This window comes from Manacus candei, unplaced genomic scaffold (genome assembly GCF_025592945.1).
Source record: "Manacus candei isolate 608988 ecotype Guabito, Panama unplaced genomic scaffold, ASM2559294v1 h1tg000086l, whole genome shotgun sequence".
Lineage (NCBI taxonomy): Eukaryota > Metazoa > Chordata > Aves > Passeriformes > Pipridae > Manacus > Manacus candei.
Window position 1 is genome coordinate 7,603,624 of NW_026138134.1, and position 16,358 is coordinate 7,619,981.

General features: G+C 54.8%; 1 protein-coding gene across 3 annotated transcripts in view; it reads left to right on the forward strand.

Annotated features, from left to right (window-relative positions):
• The window catches only part of BCL9L (BCL9 like), a 62,705-nt gene that overhangs the window by 14,760 nt on the left and 31,587 nt on the right, over nt 1-16,358 (forward strand). Inside the window, exon 1 of one of the 3 annotated variants that reach the window (XM_051812337.1) lies at nt 1,246-1,361. The exons of the other annotated variants lie outside the window; for them this stretch is intronic. The gene's annotated coding sequence lies outside the window, so the exon portion shown is untranslated. Of the gene's footprint in view, nt 1-1,245; nt 1,362-16,358 lie in introns of those variants that run through there. 3 annotated transcript variants of the gene reach the window in all.

The following is a 16,358-nucleotide window of genomic DNA, read 5'->3' on the forward strand; positions in this document are numbered from 1 at the left end:
GGTCGCTTGTCTCCGCATCCCCCTCAAGCTCTGCAACTCTCGGGGACGCTGCCAAGTGGTCCCTGCTTCCAGCCCTCTCCTCCCAGCTCCGCCCCTGGGCGGTTGGTGCGGTGCAGGCAGGAAGGTGACACGTCCTGTCTAGGATGCTGCTGGCATCGCCCAGGAGCGGGCGGGCTGGCTCCGTAGCCTGGTGTGCGTGTGCGCTGTGCAGCTCCCGTCCGTGGAGGCTGTTGCTCAGGGCAGGAGGGTGGTTAATGTCTGGAAAACTTGTTGGTAAAGACAGTAACGTGCTGCCCTTCCCAGGTGCTAGGGCCAGTCCTTGTGCCTTGTGCGTAAGAATCATAGAATATCCTGAGTTGGAAGGGACCCACAAGGATCACTGAAGTCCAATTTTGCACAGGCTCTGGAAGACACGGCAAAGAGGGGGTCAACCGTGGGATCTCCCCGGCAAAATGAGGGTTGAGAACAGGATACGCGGGGTGTCCGAGCGGGAGGCTTGCGAGACAGTGTTTCGGGTGATAAAGCAGGGCAGGGCAGAAGGATGCTCAGCAGGAGCAGCCCCTGTGCTGTAGCTGGGAGGTCTGTGATGCAGTTCTGCAGATCCCGGCGGTGCTGGGACCCGTGTGCCATCGCGTACATGTGTGTGAGACGCGTGGGTGTGCGACACCTGGATGGCCACTCGCAGAGCGCCGGTCGCTCCCCGCGGGAGGCCCGGGACGGGCTGACGGTTCCCGGCAGTGGTGCCGGTCCCGGTACCCGCCGGTGCCGCCGGTCCTCGGCGGTGCCGCTGGGCGGCCGGCGGGGCGCCCGCGACCAGGAAGCGGTTAATCGGCGCGCGGGGCTTTTATTTTGACAGGGCAGCGCCTGGCTCCGGCTCGGAGGAAAGTGAATGATCCTGTTTCTCCAAATGATTATTCAGGCTCCGGCGGAGAAAGGAGCACTCGGCCCGCAGCGCCTCGCCCTCGCCACGGCGCCCCCGCCCGCGCCCGGGCCGCCGCGCCCGCCGGCTCCGCTCCCCGCCGCCCGCGCCCGGCCGCCCGCCGCAGCGCGGGGAAGCCGCCCGCGGCCCGGGGCCGGGCGGGCAGCCGGGGCTCCCCGCGGCCGGACGCCCACCCCCGCCGGCGGGCGCGGGCTGGAGCCGCCGGCGCGGCCGGCGGAAGGAGCGGCGCGGCGGGGCGGGGGGCGCCGCCGGCAGCGGCCCCGGCCCCGCGCCCCGCGGCGGGCGGCCGAGCCATGAGCGCGGCCCGCGCCGCCGGCTCCGCGCCGCCGGCCGGCCCCCAGCAGCCCGCGGAACTGCGCCGCGCCGCCCCGGTGGGCTCGCCCGGCCTGCCCTGAGCCGTTCCGCCGCCGCCGCCGCCGAGGTGAGTGCCCCGCCGGGCCCCGGCGGCCGCCGCCCCATTGTTCCGCCCCGGGGGACTGGGGCTCCGCGCCGCCCCCGCACCGACCCCGCGCTCCGCGCAGCCGGAGGCAGCCGAGCCCGCCTCGGGGCTGTCATCCGGACGGGGGGGCCGCCGGGAGCCGCTGTCCGAGCCGGAGACCCCGGGCCAGCTGCCGTACCGCCGCTCCCGAGGGCGGCGATAACTTGGCCTGCCCCTCGAGTCCGGCCGGCTGCGGATGTGCTGTCAGTGCCCCCGCTTGCCTTGGACGTTGCCCCCGGTCCGCGGGACCCTTCCCGCTCCGCTCTTCGTCTCGGGAACCGCTCTTCCCGGGTCCCTGTCACTCGTTGCTGCGGTCGCAGGCGATTCCTCGAGGACCAAAGTGCCTCGAGTGGAGCTCCTCTCTAGGTGCAAAGAACTTACTCGCGTTGCGTCTGGTTTTACCGGAGCTGCTTTGGATTTTGCAAGACACCAAGCTGTATCGGTGCTGTTAAAGCCCCAGGGAGGATTGGAACTCGCCACATTTCACGTGGTGTTTAAACAAACGCTCCTGTCTGAGCCCATCCTAAGTGTCAGGGGAGACATCTCCCTTCTCTTTGCGGTGTCCTTCTCGATGGGCTTCGGTTCCCTCTTGAGGTAAACCAGGCATGTGGTTGGCCTGGAAACACTACATGTACATGTTTTCCTTGCACGCAGAAAGAAACCGATGTAACAAAACCTCCCCTGCGTTGTATTAGGGACGTGTCTTTAGCAGGTGGTGAACTTGTTCTAGCCCCACTCTGCTAGCAACCACTTGCTGGAATAGAAATGCGAGAAGGATGCATATCTGAACACATAAGTAATGCTACATGACAGGGCAGGCTGTTGCGTTGTTGTGTGCAGCGTCTGCACGCCTTGGGGGCAGCGCCGTATGACAGGGTGTCAGGCTGCGGCATCAGACGGTTGTGCCCTGGCTGTGCCAGGCAAAGGGCTGCCAACTGCATGGCACAGGGGACAACCACGCACCTTTGGCTGCAGAGTGGTGCTACAGGAACCTTAGTTGCGCACTTGTGACCTGCAGGATCCGTGGTGCGAACGTGGCTCCCGCTCTTTACCCTGCCTAAATGCTGTTTCATGCCAGGCACGCAGTAATGACATGCAGCTCCTTCTGTCTGTCAGTCACATAGGGAATGTGTGTGTGCCTTGCTTTGCTACTTTGGTGGCAGGAGATATAAGAACAGTGAGTCACTGAGGAAGTGATTTGCCCAAGGTCGCATGGCAAGGCTGTGATGGTGCTGAAGCAAGACCTCTTTTGACTCTGGTGCCTGCGATAATGCTGGCTGCCACCAGCATTATGTATGGGGTATGTAATACACACCCAAAGCTGGTTCTAGTGCAAAAATCTCCAGGTTGACATTGTTGTGTGATTCTCCTTGATGGAAAGATGAGTGTATCAGTGTGCTCTCTCTACAACAGAGACTCCATCAGAGACTTTTTCCAGAGCGTTCACAACCTAAATGCTTAAGAACCTTTTTGTTTGTTTTTTAATGTGTGTGTTGCCATTTTAGCAGGGCAGATGGTGTGATTGGTCCCTCCCCACCATCCTGACCTGCATCTTCATTACCTTGAAAATCCATTTCCTGGTGTTTTCTGTGGTGCAGTGTTGTAGGTGTTACAGTATCTCCCTGCCCCTGAAAGTCCCTTTCCTCTTTCCAGACCCCATCCATGGGAAAGAAATAAATAGGCAGCAGCTGAAGGAAAGCTTACTTAGAAACTAGAAACCACAGTTGTTCAGTTGAAGAAAGTAAAATAGTTGTGTTTTGTACTTTCAAGCCCTTTTGCATCTCACTCTGTTGCTGTTGGAAGGTGGCTCTCTGGCCACTGTGTAACAGAGGGGACAGACTGCTGCATGAAGCTCCCAGCCCATCACAAAGCTGGATGTACCAAGCTCACTGGGCTATGCTGCTCCAGGGCAGCTGCCAAGGATACACTGGAGTTGCACTTTAGCTCTAGGCTAACTCCAGCCCACAAGCTGTGGACCTTGCCTGTGCTGGCCTGGAGTTTCTGAGGTCCAAGTTCAACTCAGCTTTTGACTTTTCTATCGAGTTGTTGACCCAGCTGGCATTGTCTCATCCATACTTACTGTTTGGGGGGGGGGGGGTAAACCTTGCTTTTCCATCTCATTGCTGCTGTCCTCTCCTGCTGAATGCTGTGAGTGCTTTCCCTCCTGGCAGCTCTTGCTGTGTGGAGGTATGTGGAAGGGAGTGGTAGCTGGAGAAGGAGGTCCTTGGTTCCTTCTGCAGGGAGCATCAGCTGTGTCCCAACCAGTGGCTTTCATACTACTATAGAGGTGTTGCTCTTTGTTATTCTGGTCGCCTTCAGCTGGTTGCAGGGTCCCAAGTAAAAGATGGGTCCTGGGATTGTTTTCTGTCTCTTCCAGCCCCATCTCTTGTCGGTACAGTGTCCAGTTCAGCATTGAGCATTGGCATCAGAACAGCTCTTGCTTCTTTGCCCTGTCTTAGGTGATTGCATCGGGCTTCACTGCTGCTGAGAGGGAAAGTTCTTAGCCATCAAGGATGTGTCTGTGTCCCCCGGAGGTCCAGATGTGCTGCTGCAATGGGTTTAATCTGCTCAGGTCTAGCCATTTCCTAGGGATGGCACAGGCTGGCTTTCAGCTCTTAATTGTTGACTGGTAAATGCATTTTGTGGTAATCTTGCACGTGGTTCTGAATTTCCAGAGGGTGGTGGGAGCTGTAGATTCTGACTTTATGTAGCTGATCTCCATGAGATTTAACTACCCTAGGAGATTTCTCATAGCACTGAAGCTGTGGAAAAATCACTGTCTTGGAGCAAGGGGCCTGGGAAGCATTGCGTCTGTTTTGCTTCTCAGTTGTGCATCTCCAGCAGCTCTGTGTGGTGTGGGGGTTGAGGGTGGACACAGAGATATTCCTCAGTTCTTCCCAACTTCTCTTTCAAAGCTGCGTGCTGCTTTCCAGTGGGTCGATCTACGCTGCTCTGCTTTGGCTTCCTTTCTGCGAGCGCCACCCCTGGCAACCCTGAGTGGAAGATACCCGGGAACTGTTACTGGAGATTGGTGGGGATGGTTTCTGTTGCTGTATTTTGCCCTCCCTCAGCCTCTCCTGGGGAGGCAGCATCAGCCAAACCACGTGGTGTGGATGAGAGGCTCCAAGTCTTGCTTGCTTGGGCCCGGACCTTATGTTCCTTCTGCCCCTCTTCCAAGGCATGGGAGGGACCGTTGGAGACATGCCTCTTCAAAATGGGCAGGGTTGCCTTGATGCCAGGCAACAACCTCCACTGGAGAAAGCAGTGTGAGAATGATGGGCTGCAGTGCCCTGAAGAGACGAGCGGGAAACCTGTTCTGCTCTTGCTGAATGCATGTCCATGCTGGGCACAGCCAGGGGGATGAGGCCTGGTTCCCACTTGCTCAACACTTTCTGGAGTCATGGTCTGGTTCTTTGGCAGCTACTGGTGTCTGGGCACAAGTGTATTCCAGTGTCCTTGATGAGTACATCAGGCAATGGTTTCCAGCCCCTTTCCACTGCCCATGATGGGAGGGCAGTGCCTTCACCTGGGCACCTTGTCCTACTGTGTCTTTCTGGGCAGCTCTAGGCAGAGGAACATGCTAGCTATGCCTTGGCATCTTTGGGTGACAGCACTTCTCCAGTGTGTGCAGATTGCCAGCTTAAGCTGGAACCACTAGAGAAAACAACGCTTTGGTCACTGGGTTTTTCTTCCCCCCAAGAGCGGGACCGATGTTTGGGTGTTGGGTTTTTCAACTGCGACTCAAGATGCCTTGAATCCCAGCTGGGGGATGATGGGAGCTTCTTCTGATGCTGGGGTAATAGCCTCAAGATGGCTTTAGGACTGGGCTGTGCACTGTGCCCAGAGGTGGGGCGTCACCCTGTTTGGTGAGGAGCGCTGCTGTAGCCAAGTCCTGGGCCAGAAGCCAGGTTTGTGATCCGTGCCAGAGAGGGCAAGACTTGGAAAGCGAAGCAGAGCTCCTCCTGTGTGAGAGATGGCCTCAAATACCAAGCAAAACCACAGAGTGCTCCTTGTTCCTGCCTGTGCATACTGGTCTTCTCTCTCCCCAAAGTATGTGGGAGGCTGCAGGATGGATCTGCTAGGGAGCAGGAGGGCTGTGCTCCTCAGGCACGTCTGTACCATCCTGCCTCTTCAGAGTGCTGTTTGGGCTGTTGTTTTTTTGCAGTTTTATTTTGTGGGTTTTTTCCCTTTTAACTCTGCCTCTCCTATTGCTGTATTTTCCCCATCCTTGCTGCTACTGGTTTGAGGGCCACCTCCTTGCAGGTGGGCTGTCCAGAGCAATGCTGTGTGTGGTTGCTCTGTTCCTTCTGTCACAGCTCAGCTGAGCAGCTTTCCTTTTCCCCACTCAGCTGCTACTGCAGTGGCTGAGGAGAGGAACAGGCCAGGATATGGTTTGTGTAGAAGATGGTCCGCGGCACTGACTGTTTACAGACTCCGTGCTTCTCAAAATGTAAGCACAGGAAATGCCAGGCTCCGCTGGGGTCTGTGAGAGCAACGTGGCTCCTGCACGCTGGGTGTCTCACAGCCTCTGGCCGTAGCAATCTTCTGCCTTGTCACAGCACAGAACAGGTTTTAAACACTATGCAGAAGCAAGGGCTAGAGTTTTTTTACCTTCAAAATAGAGGCTGAGAGGAAGAGTGAAAGGAAGTGACTTAACCAGTGAAAGGAAGGGAATATGGGGCAGAGCTAGGGACAGAAGCCAGGATTCCCAATTCCTGCTCACTGCTCCTACTCCTCTGCCTCTCTGGGTCTCAGCCTCCTATTCGAGTCCAGGTATAAGTGGGCTTTTCTAGTCCTCTAAGAAGCTGGAAGTCAGGAGCACCTCTCGTAAAGTATCCTCAATGCTCGGTGCATCTGTGAGCTTTCCAGTCCCTAAGTGTTTCATATCCAGGATTTGCCCAGCTGAAGTTAGAAAGCCACAACTGGTGTGGTTACAGTAGAGTCTCAAACCCTTGTCCTTGGCTACTGAGTCGAGCTTCTGGTTCTCCACAGAGCACCATGATCCTCATCTGGTATGCACTCTGCAAAGAAATGCCCCTCTCCCAGAATGCTGTACTCTTGTTTTGAGGGCCATACCGAGCTTTCTCTTAAGGACTGAAGTTAAGGGACCTGTTTCTCTCTGCTAGCAGTGTGTCCCCTGCTGAAGTTGGCTTCATGAATGGTCTTTCTTGACTTGCCACCCAGAGCTTGATGCCTGTCTGATCAGATGTGCACTGGTTGCCTGGTTCTGCAGGCAGGGCCTCTGTGGAGCATTGCAATCTTCCTAATAGAAAATAAAATCTTAACATAGTCTTTAGAAGAAAGATCCTGCTAAATAGCTGTGTATCAGGGTTCACATAGTGAACAGTTGTGCTCCCCTTTGGATGGGCAGGGGCTCCAGCAGTGAGTGCAGTGACCGTTGCTTCTTTCTGTTGTTGTGCTGGGCTTCAGGCCTTGGGAAAGGCTGCAGTTGGGAGAGAATGCTGGCTTATGAAAAAGTGGTTGCAAGGGTCCTGAGGAGCTGTGCTGTAGGTCTCCATGCTCAGGGCAGTGAGGAGCTGGACAGCGAGCTCTGAAGGGCAGTAACTGAGTGCAAGGGCTGCATCTCTGGGCGCGACTCTTCCCAACAGCAAGCTGGCCAAGGCTATGGAAACCCCTGCAGCACTGGAGCTTTCACCACTTCCTTGTCAGGATTTGTTCCAGTACTGATCTGCAGCAGAGGATCAGCCTAGACAGGGCCTGAACGGAGTGGGTCCGGCCACAGACGAGCCTCAATCACAGCAGTTAGGCTGGGCTGAAAGCTGCCTGTGTCCTGCCTCTGTGTAGCCTTGTTTGAACTTTCCTCTGGCACGGAGCAAAAAGAACAGGGGAGTCCTAGGGCTGGTCCAAGCAAGTTTCCTCTGCTCTGTCTGCCCTCATATGCAAAGTGGGGGACAGCAGCAGCTCCAAACTGTCCTCCCAGAGCAGAACAGTTTGGAGGGGCCTTGGTCACAACAGCTTTTGAGCAAATGTTTTTTTGCTTCTGGTGTTCCCTGCTTCTTGGACTACGACGCAGGGAGGGGGAAGTGAAACTGTGGTTCAGACTGAGCTCTCTGGATGGCAAGAAAATTGCTGAGTAGCCGGTTTCCAGGTTGCCGAGGTCCTAGCCAGGGCCCGGCATGGCTGCCAGAAGCAACAGGCTTGGAATTTCCTCCGCCTGGTGCCAGCTCCACTTGGGCTGGCCGTAGCACCTCTGCTGGGGCCAGAGCTCCTCTTGAGCTCTGCAGATGGGGCGCTCCCAGAGCAGGGGTTACACCGGAGCTGGAGCTGCCCCCCTTGTTCTCGCAGCCTGGTTTCTATTTTCTTTTCCAGGGTCCAAGATGTTTTGAATTATGCAGCCTGCGCCTCCCGCGGGGCTCCTTGAGCAGCCGCCTAACGAGCTGAGCTCCTGACAAACTTTGCTCTGGCTTTGGCTACGCTTGGAAAATTTTACAGCCTTTTCACAAAAAGGAAATGCCAGGAAAGGCCTGTCTCTTCTTACTTTTATGAGGGGGTCCCAGTTGAGAGAGGGTGAGATGGGTTTGGAAAAGAAGACAAGAGAGATTTTGTGTATGGCGGTATATATGCTTTCTAGAGATCAGGGTAAGCGGGCTCGGTGCCCTCTGGCAGGGCGGGCACAGCAGGGGTGAGACCTGCAGGGTGCTCAGAGGATGCACTATGGGCACAGGGAAGCAGTGACTCCTTTTCTGCAGGGAGGTGGTGGTCTGTGTCTTCCCTCCCAGCTGCCAGCATAGCACTGGCTGTTCAATCTTTGCTAATTATGGTTTTTCTGAATGGTGGTGATTTTATTTCTACTGTGGTCACAGGCCACATGGATGTGCTGCACGTTGGTCCGCAAGGCTCAGGGGAAGGACTGCTGCCAGGTGCTGTGCTGGTGGTCTCCCTATCACAGGGGACAGCACAGTGCCTTGGCAGGGTGCTGGGGACACAGGAATGTACGAATACAGGTGCTGCCAGCACAGTGTTTGACCCATAAGGGATAGTCTTGTGTAATTTGCCCCTTTGGCTTAGAAACCATGTTACAGTAGGAGAAACTGGGACACAAAATAAGCTGTGACTTGCCTGCCTTCCCTTTGTAAGATAGTGCTGAGAAGGGAGCCAGTAGCCCCCTGTTTTGGATAAACTCCCCTTTGGTGAGGTGCTGAAGGTCTGCCCTTGCATTTGTCTAGTTTCCTTCAGGAGAGCCCACCAGTCATGTCATGGATCTCTTGACAAGCAACTTCTACCTGGAGAGGCACTGAGGGTACAAGGTCCTTGCCATCCTCCTTGCATGTCCTCTCAGTGTTCCAGGTCCCTTTCCAATGGTGAAAAGGCATCTGTGGAGACTGGGATGGGGGTCTTGGTTGGAGCCTGTAAAAAAGCAGCAGCCTGGGGAGTTGTGGAACTTCTCCTGCAGGAGGGATTGAGGTTTCTGTGCGATCCATAGGCATCAGCTGCTGCCAGTCGTGGTGGATGAGCGTCAGATGCGGGCAGCGATGGCTCTGAGTGGAAGGAGCCTCGCGCTGGTTCTGCTTTGAGGGCTTTGCCTGTTAAACTTGTCAGGAGCGTGGCTCTGGATAGCTATTTGATTTGGCAGCCTGCGCAGGCCTGGCAGCACTAAGAGTGGGATGTGGGCACCAGAATTGTGCTCTGCTCTCCCTTTTTTCATCGCTCCACCCATCCCCAGCTTTCTGCTGTGTTGGGCGGGAGAGAAAGCACCTCCCCAGGGCTGCATCCCCTCCTCCACCTAGAAAATCAGTAATATGTCCCCTTTCCTTTCACGGGGCTCATGTGCAGAAGCTGAGTTTGCATTTGACAGGGGAGGCCAAGCACCTTCATTCTGCTGCTGAGAATTACGAGAGTGGCTCTCCTGTTGGCTTCTTGCAGTGATGAGTTTCTCCATCCCAGCTCATTCTCAGAGCTCAAAACACATGGGGAGCTACTGGGAAGACTATTGAAAATATAGTTAAATACCTTACTGTTATTTATTTCTCTGATGCCATCAGCATATATCTGGTTTAGAATGGCTGAAGTAGATGTTTTTTGTACTCTTTAATTAGTTTCCTAGTTTTCAGTGGGGAATCCTGTTTCATGTGAACCTGACACTGCAGAAGAAAATACCAAGCCTTGTTTGTCCTCTTTGCTGTCAGAACAGTACAAACCAAGAGGAAACAGATAAATACAGGGGCATGGATGTGCTTCAGTCCGTAGCACCTTTTCTTCCAAAACATTTCCACAAGTCAGAGGTTCAGTGATGGTCTGCCTAGGCTTCCTGCCTCTGCTGGAGAATTCAATGCAAGTTTTGCTCCTCATTCTCTTTAAAAAAAAAATCAAAAAAAAAATCAGAATATTCAGTGTTAGAATCTGTGCTTTGGAGCCTGTTTCAAAAAAAACTGACAAAGCAAACAAAAGCCCCTCCAAAACCCAAACCTGTTTTTGCTCTTTGAAAGTCAGTTTCATGAGTTGAAGTTGTAAACGTTTTGTTGATAAAAAGGAGTTACTTTGCCTAAAGCAGAACTTCAGCAAAGAAGTGTCCAGCCATTTCCAAATATTTTGATAAAGACGTAATTTTAGCCCTGATCTGTTATTTTAGTGAGAAGAGTGATTTTTCCACTTGTTCGTGTGGTCAGGACCTTACCTGTAAGAACTGCTCCCTACCCCACCTTGCGGTTTTGGAGTATTTGGAGACTCAGCTACTGGTGGCACACATTTATCATTTGGTTTATTATGCTGTTTAATCAAAAGTAATTTCACAGAGTCATAGTATAATTAAAATGTATTCCTTGTATTAGTAGGCTTTAGTCTTCCTTTTTTTTTTTTTTGCACCATAGCTTAAGGACTCAGGGCATTTTTCTGATGCTGTTGCAATAATAGGCTGCTATTATTAATAGCAGTTAATAGGTCCTTTCCCCAGCACTCCTAGCATCAGCCTAGAGGCCCTTGGAGGTCCACAGTCGGTAGGTTTAACACCAATGAAGCAAACCAGCCACCTTGGGATTTCCTAGTTCTCAGGCTGATGCTGGCAGTGCCAGTGGAAAGGGGTGATGTTGGCATCACTTAGGGCTGCTGATGCCTGTCAGGGTGATGCTGAGATTTGTATTCATCTCAGTGCAACCAGATGGAGAGGTTAATTGCTTTGCCCAGCCTGGGGTTGAAACAAGACTGCAGAAGAGGGAGCTGTTACTGGTGGTTGGTTAGTTGGAAGGGGAGAGAAGAGAGGTGAGGTCCAAGAGTAATGCCCTCTTTTGGCATTGCCCTTCCCCCAAGACCTGGTCCTGAGCATGTTGGATGGCTGCTGTTTCACTGTTTGATCTGTGGCTGTTCCTGGCTGTGTGTGGCGTGGGGCTGTGGTGGCTGTTTGCAGTGTTTTTGGAAAAGCTGCCGAGGGTATGCAAAGCATTGATCTCTCTTGGAAACCGATAGGAGAATCCCAATAGCAAATGCTCCAGGAAGCCAGGCTCTTACTTCTCTTGCTACCTCCTTGTCTCCTCACTGGCCACAGATGTTGATGTGCTCAGACTCTGACTCAGATCATGGGCAAGTGGCTCAGCTTGAGGTGAGAGCCTGGCAGTGCTCCTACCAGACGTGATGTGCTGATGATCAGGGAGGGGACAAAGCAGAGCTGGGACCCAGCTCAAGAAGAACATGTGCCATCCAGGCTCTCTGTTGTATGCAAGGTGTGTGTCCACGGAGTCCTCCCTGCTCTGGTGAGCCGTGGCTACTGGTTGACCCTGGGCTCAGGAAGGAGGAGAGGCATGGGGGAGTTAGGATTGTAGCGTCAAACAGAGAGGAATCTGTGCGTTGCCCTGGGCCAATAGACTAGTCTAATGCCTTGTCTAATTTGCATATCCATTAATTTTTATTTTAAGAGGACTCAAGTGGACCCCAAGTGCCAGACTGCATCTCAGTATGCTGTAGGAGGAGCCCAGGAATTGCTTGATTTGATCTGAAAAGCCCTTAGATGGTATCGCTTAATGAGCCAAAGACCCCTCTGGCTGAAGTCAGTTCCTCTCAGTCCGAAATGGGCAAGTGCTGATTTTTCTGGGAGTCTGTTCAGGTTCCTTTGAACAGTCTGGGCAGTGAGTGAGTGAGAGGGGGTTTTCCTTTGAACAACCTGGGCAGTGAGTGAGTGAGAGGGGGTCTTGTAGTCACTGGTGATGGTCAGGATGCTCTCTGCCATCAGCTGTCCCAGTGCCAAGGGACCAATTTTCTAAGGTGCTGCTTGTGACTTGTCAAATGCTGCTTGGCTCACCACATCGCAGATGCAGGACAAAACCCATGGGAGAAGGGTGGTTGCAGGGTAGCTGCTGGTTGCAAAGCTCCCCTGGTCGGCCTTACTGCTGTGGGGTGGGGAGGAAGCCTCCCCTGCCCAGAGGCAGGAAACGAGAACCACGTGGGCTGCCTTGGAGCTCCACCGGCAACTCGTGCTTACACCGAAAGCAGCGTGGCTGGGATTGGTCTCACTGACTACCTGCCATGGCACTGGTGGTCTTGTTCTGTGTCCTCTGTTTGCAAAGAGAGGGGGGTAAAATGGGTGTCCCCTTTTGGCTCCAGTGTCAGAGGGGGAGGCTGCATCCAGAGCTTCTGGTCTCTCTTCTTCTTTCTGCTGTGTATCCATCCTCAGGCGCTTGCCCAGGCTCTGGCTGGGAGTGCCCATCTGTTGCCTATGCCAGGAATAAAGGCAGCTCATGGGCTGTGGCGCAGCCAGGCTCAGCCTCAGCTACAGGATTTGCAGCCACAACTGCTTCTGGGGGAAGAAGGGTTTTGCAGTTTTCATGAGAGGGATTTTTCCTCCTTTGTATGAGGTCTCTCAGCATTCGCGCTGAGGTCTTTCTCCAACCTCTGGCTGAGGTCCTGGGACTCCCACTTCCCATCGCTGAAGTAGCAGTTATCAGAGGGAAAGGCAACGTAAGCTTTCTCGGTGGACTCTGTCGTGTTTGTCCTGTTCCATTACAGTGCAGCAGCAGTGGCACCAGCGGCTGCCTTCCTCCCCTCACTGGGCTGGAGCGCTGCAGGCTTTCGGCAAATGCTGTCTGCGGACATCTGCTGCCTCCTCCCCCACCGCCTCCTGGCAAGCAGCAGCAGCTTCCCAGCGAACAGCCTGCTCTTTGCATCACCCCCTGCATGCCAGACCAAAGCTCCCTTCTGCTCTTACAGGCACCTTTGCAGGACCTTGAAATGGTGGTTTCCCTGGTGCTGGCTTGGCTCCAAGCAACCTTCCGCCTCACAAGACTGTAGCTGAAAAAAATCAGGGTGCCTGATAGAGGAGAAAGGCTTATTAAAGGTGATGCTTACTGGGTTCTGGCTCATGATTCAAACAGGCAGCCCTCTCCTTGGCAGGGCTCCAGCCAGTGCCTGGGGCCTAAGGCAGACGTGGAGTCTGGGGCAAAAAGCTTGGAGCCGTTTGACTGGAGCAGATGTGGCAAGGTCAGCTGTGAACTGCAACCCTGGTGCCAGAGCTGGATGCTTTGGTCCAGTGTCTGGCTTGGATGTGTTATGTGCAGCTAAGGGGGGCAAAGTTCACTATTGCAGGTATTCACGTGGCCCTTTCCAGGAGACGGAAGGTTTGTTTCTTTCTGGTCTGGCCAAGTGGTGGGATGATGTGCTCCTTGGATGCAGAGGGCAGTGGGGCTGTAGATTTCTGGCTCCTGAGAGTAACTCCCAGGCTTGATAGTCCTGCTGCCTTGGCATTAGGAAGTACCCTGCACTTCTGTGGCTTCAGCCTCTCTGCTCTGCTGTACCAGGTTCCCGTGTGTACGTGTTTGATACCAGAAAGTGTGGCAGTAGCCCTGAGAGATCTTTACCCCAAGCCTAGCCAGTCCCCCAGGCGACAGTTGCCAGGATGCCCTGGCTTCATCTCATGTGCTTCTAGCCTGGGGACTTCTTCAGAGAGTAGAGGAGCTGGGAGGGATGGAGCGGAAGGATTTAATGAAGAAGGCATGGGGGGCGTAGCAAACTCCTTTCTCCTGAAACCGGTGAAGCAGTAGCTGGGAGCATGAAGGCAATGCCGGGCTGTGATCTCAGAGAATGCCCAGAAGGAGGGCTGAGGTATGTGGATTAGTCAGAAAAGATGGTAGAGGATGAAAGAGGATTCAGCGGCTCTGACTGTAAAGGCAGGTTTGGAAGAAGGAGCTGGAGGGATTGCAGGTGGGACATGAAAACAGGAGCTTGGAAAGATGGGATAAATGAAGCCAGTGGGGAAATTTGCCATTTTGTACCTGGATCAAAAAGATGTGAGCATGATTCAGAGACATTTAGACAAGAAGGCACAAGTCTGTGTTTGAGGGGAGGGGGATCATCTTCGCTGTGACCGTCTTTGCAGTGGAGGGGTGCAGGGCACAGCCAAATTCCCCCCGACAGCTTGGAGGAAGCGTGGTGTTACGTGGAGGAGTATTGCTTGGCAGGCAGTTAGTTGACAGTAGGTTCTGGCCCCATGTTTGGTTAGCAAGGCTGTGGTCCATGCATGCACCTGGCATTGGAAGAAGTGGTAGTGGGAGAGCTTTGTGAGTGCCATGTAAACGGCACTGGAGGAGTTGGCAAAATCACCTGAGTGCCTGTGGGTGATGTGGTGTAGAGATGGGAGCTGCGGGGGCCAGGCCGGGACAGGGGGTGTGGCTGATGGCGAGCAGTGGGGCTGGGGGCTGCATGGCGAGCAGGGCTAAGGCTCTGTGGTGTCACCATCAAAGGCCCCGGTGCACCCATCAGCAACTGGGCCCAGTGCTGCTGCGCAGAGGGGAAAAGCCTGGAGCAGATCCAACAGCCAGACCCGAGTTCAGTGCTCAGGTCTCCTGTCTGCCTGGGCAGTAGTCACAGGCCTCTCCTCCTCGTTGGTGCAGCGCTGAGCACGAAGGAGATGAAGCAAGGGAAAGATGGGGCATGTGTCTGAGAGGGAGATGAGAGATGCTGCTGAGAAACACAACTGAGCTCCCTTCCTCTTTGTGTGCTGCCAGATGCTTGGTGGGGTGGGGGCAGAGGGGCTGGGCTGCAGGCCAGAAACACTCGCACACATCCCTGGGAGGAGAAGCTGAAGTGCTGCAGGAAGCCCTGCTCTTGCCTGCACAGGTGATCCAGGGCTGCTGCATCGCAGGGGTGAAACAGCAAAGCCATGCCTCCCCCAGCCAGCTGGACCCTGTCCCAGAGCCCAGGAGGAGATAAGGGAGCCCTGGCAGGCAGCCTTTAAAGCCCCCACCAGGGAATAGGAGTGTCACCAGCAGCTGGAGAGAAGACTGGTAGGTTCTGGTGTTTACCCAATGCTGAGGAGAAGCAGAAGGTGCCATGTGGAGGCCAGTTGTTGCCTGCCCTAGGAGATCAGTGTGGGAGAGCGGGGGAAGGCAGCAGGGCATGAGAGGAAAGCACTGATAAGTGGAGGCAGAGGGAGCACCAAGGCCCAGAAAATTGCTGGGGAGGACATACTTCCCTTGAGTGGAGAAGGGGTGCCAAGAGTCTGGCAGGACCCTGCCCATGGGAGCATTGTCTCCTGCAGGTGCCCCAGTTAGTGCCCCTGGTGACTTTGTGCCCACGAGGTTCTTGGAGGGAAGTGGCATGGCGGAGGCAGGTGTATGGGCTGCAGGGACTGGTGTTGGGCTCAAGGAGAGTGGTATGTGGCTTTTCTCCCTTCTGTGGTGGTGCTGGGTGTGTTCTTGTGAGCTGCTGTTCCTTCCATGCCAAGGCTGGTGCAGGACTTTACCCCAGGCACTGGGCTCTTGTTTTCCTCTGCTAGGAGTTCAACTCCTGGAGCAGGCCTGCTGGCAGGACTTGGTCGCTGGCGAGTCAGGAGCAGGCTGAGCTGGCACATGGATGGCTGAACACAGGCCCTGGGCAACACCAAAATGCCTGCTGGCCCTCTGGGGAGGCCAGTGGCCTCCTCAGCCCTGCCCTGTGCGAGGTGGCCCTGGTGGGTCTGCAACAGCTGTATTCCCCACAGTGGAGCCAGGAGAGAGGGAAGGGAAGAATCACCCATGAAGGGTTAACAGTCGCTCCAGCTCATTGCTCTCAGCCCAGGCCCTGCTGCAGGAGCAGTGTGGAGCAGCCTGCTCCAGTTGGCATCTGTCCCAGAATGCTTTGGAAAAGCACTGGCCTCTGACCCCCAGTACAAACTGAGCCCAGCACGTGGGAGGGAGAAATTACTCCCAGACCTTCAGGCTCCAGGGTTTACAAGCTGCCTGCAATAAAGCAGCCATTTTTTCCGACAGTTATTAAATCTCCCCTTTTAGCTCACTGCAAACCTCTGCCTGTTGCTCCCCTCCCCTGCCCCCAGCCCCACATCATGCTTCTCCTGCTCAAGTCAGAAACACCTCTGAAGGTGAGGCTGGCCTGTTTGCCTCAGGCTGAAGGCTGGGGAGAGCTCCAGCCACTGGTCCGGGAGCAGTGCCCCTCACCCTGCAGCGGCAGGCCCCGTCCCGCTTGGCAGCTGTCCTTGTGTCTGTCTGCCTGCTTCCTGTGCGAGCCAGTGCTGGCAGCAGCGGGCTCCCTGGATGTCTTACTGCAGCAATCCCTTGGAGTATCTTGCACCTGCTCCTCCCACTTGTGGGGTTTGCATCTGCATCTCCATTCTGAGCCCCTGCGGGACTAGTGGGGCACTTCTGACGGACCCCATTTCACTACTGTCTTAGTGTCCATGCTGGGGACCCGGAACCAAAGGGCAGAGGTTTTCTTCTCAGCCTTGCTGATGGCTGGGGCAGCTTTGGGCAGGGCCTTGGTTTTTCTGTGTCCCAGTTCTGCTATCTTGAAACAGGAATAAGAGCGGGGTTTGTGCTTACCTGTCATCAGCTCCTTAGGTAACTTATTCTGTCTGTGCTCCCTGCAGTGAGTGAGGGATTAATCGCCGGGGAGGCTGGCCAGTTTCTGTGGGAGATCACTGTGTGGGAGGCTCACGAGGCTTCTTTAACCAGCTAGTGTTTGTAATGCCTGCTGCAGCTGGAAAGTACCAAGTACTGCTTATTC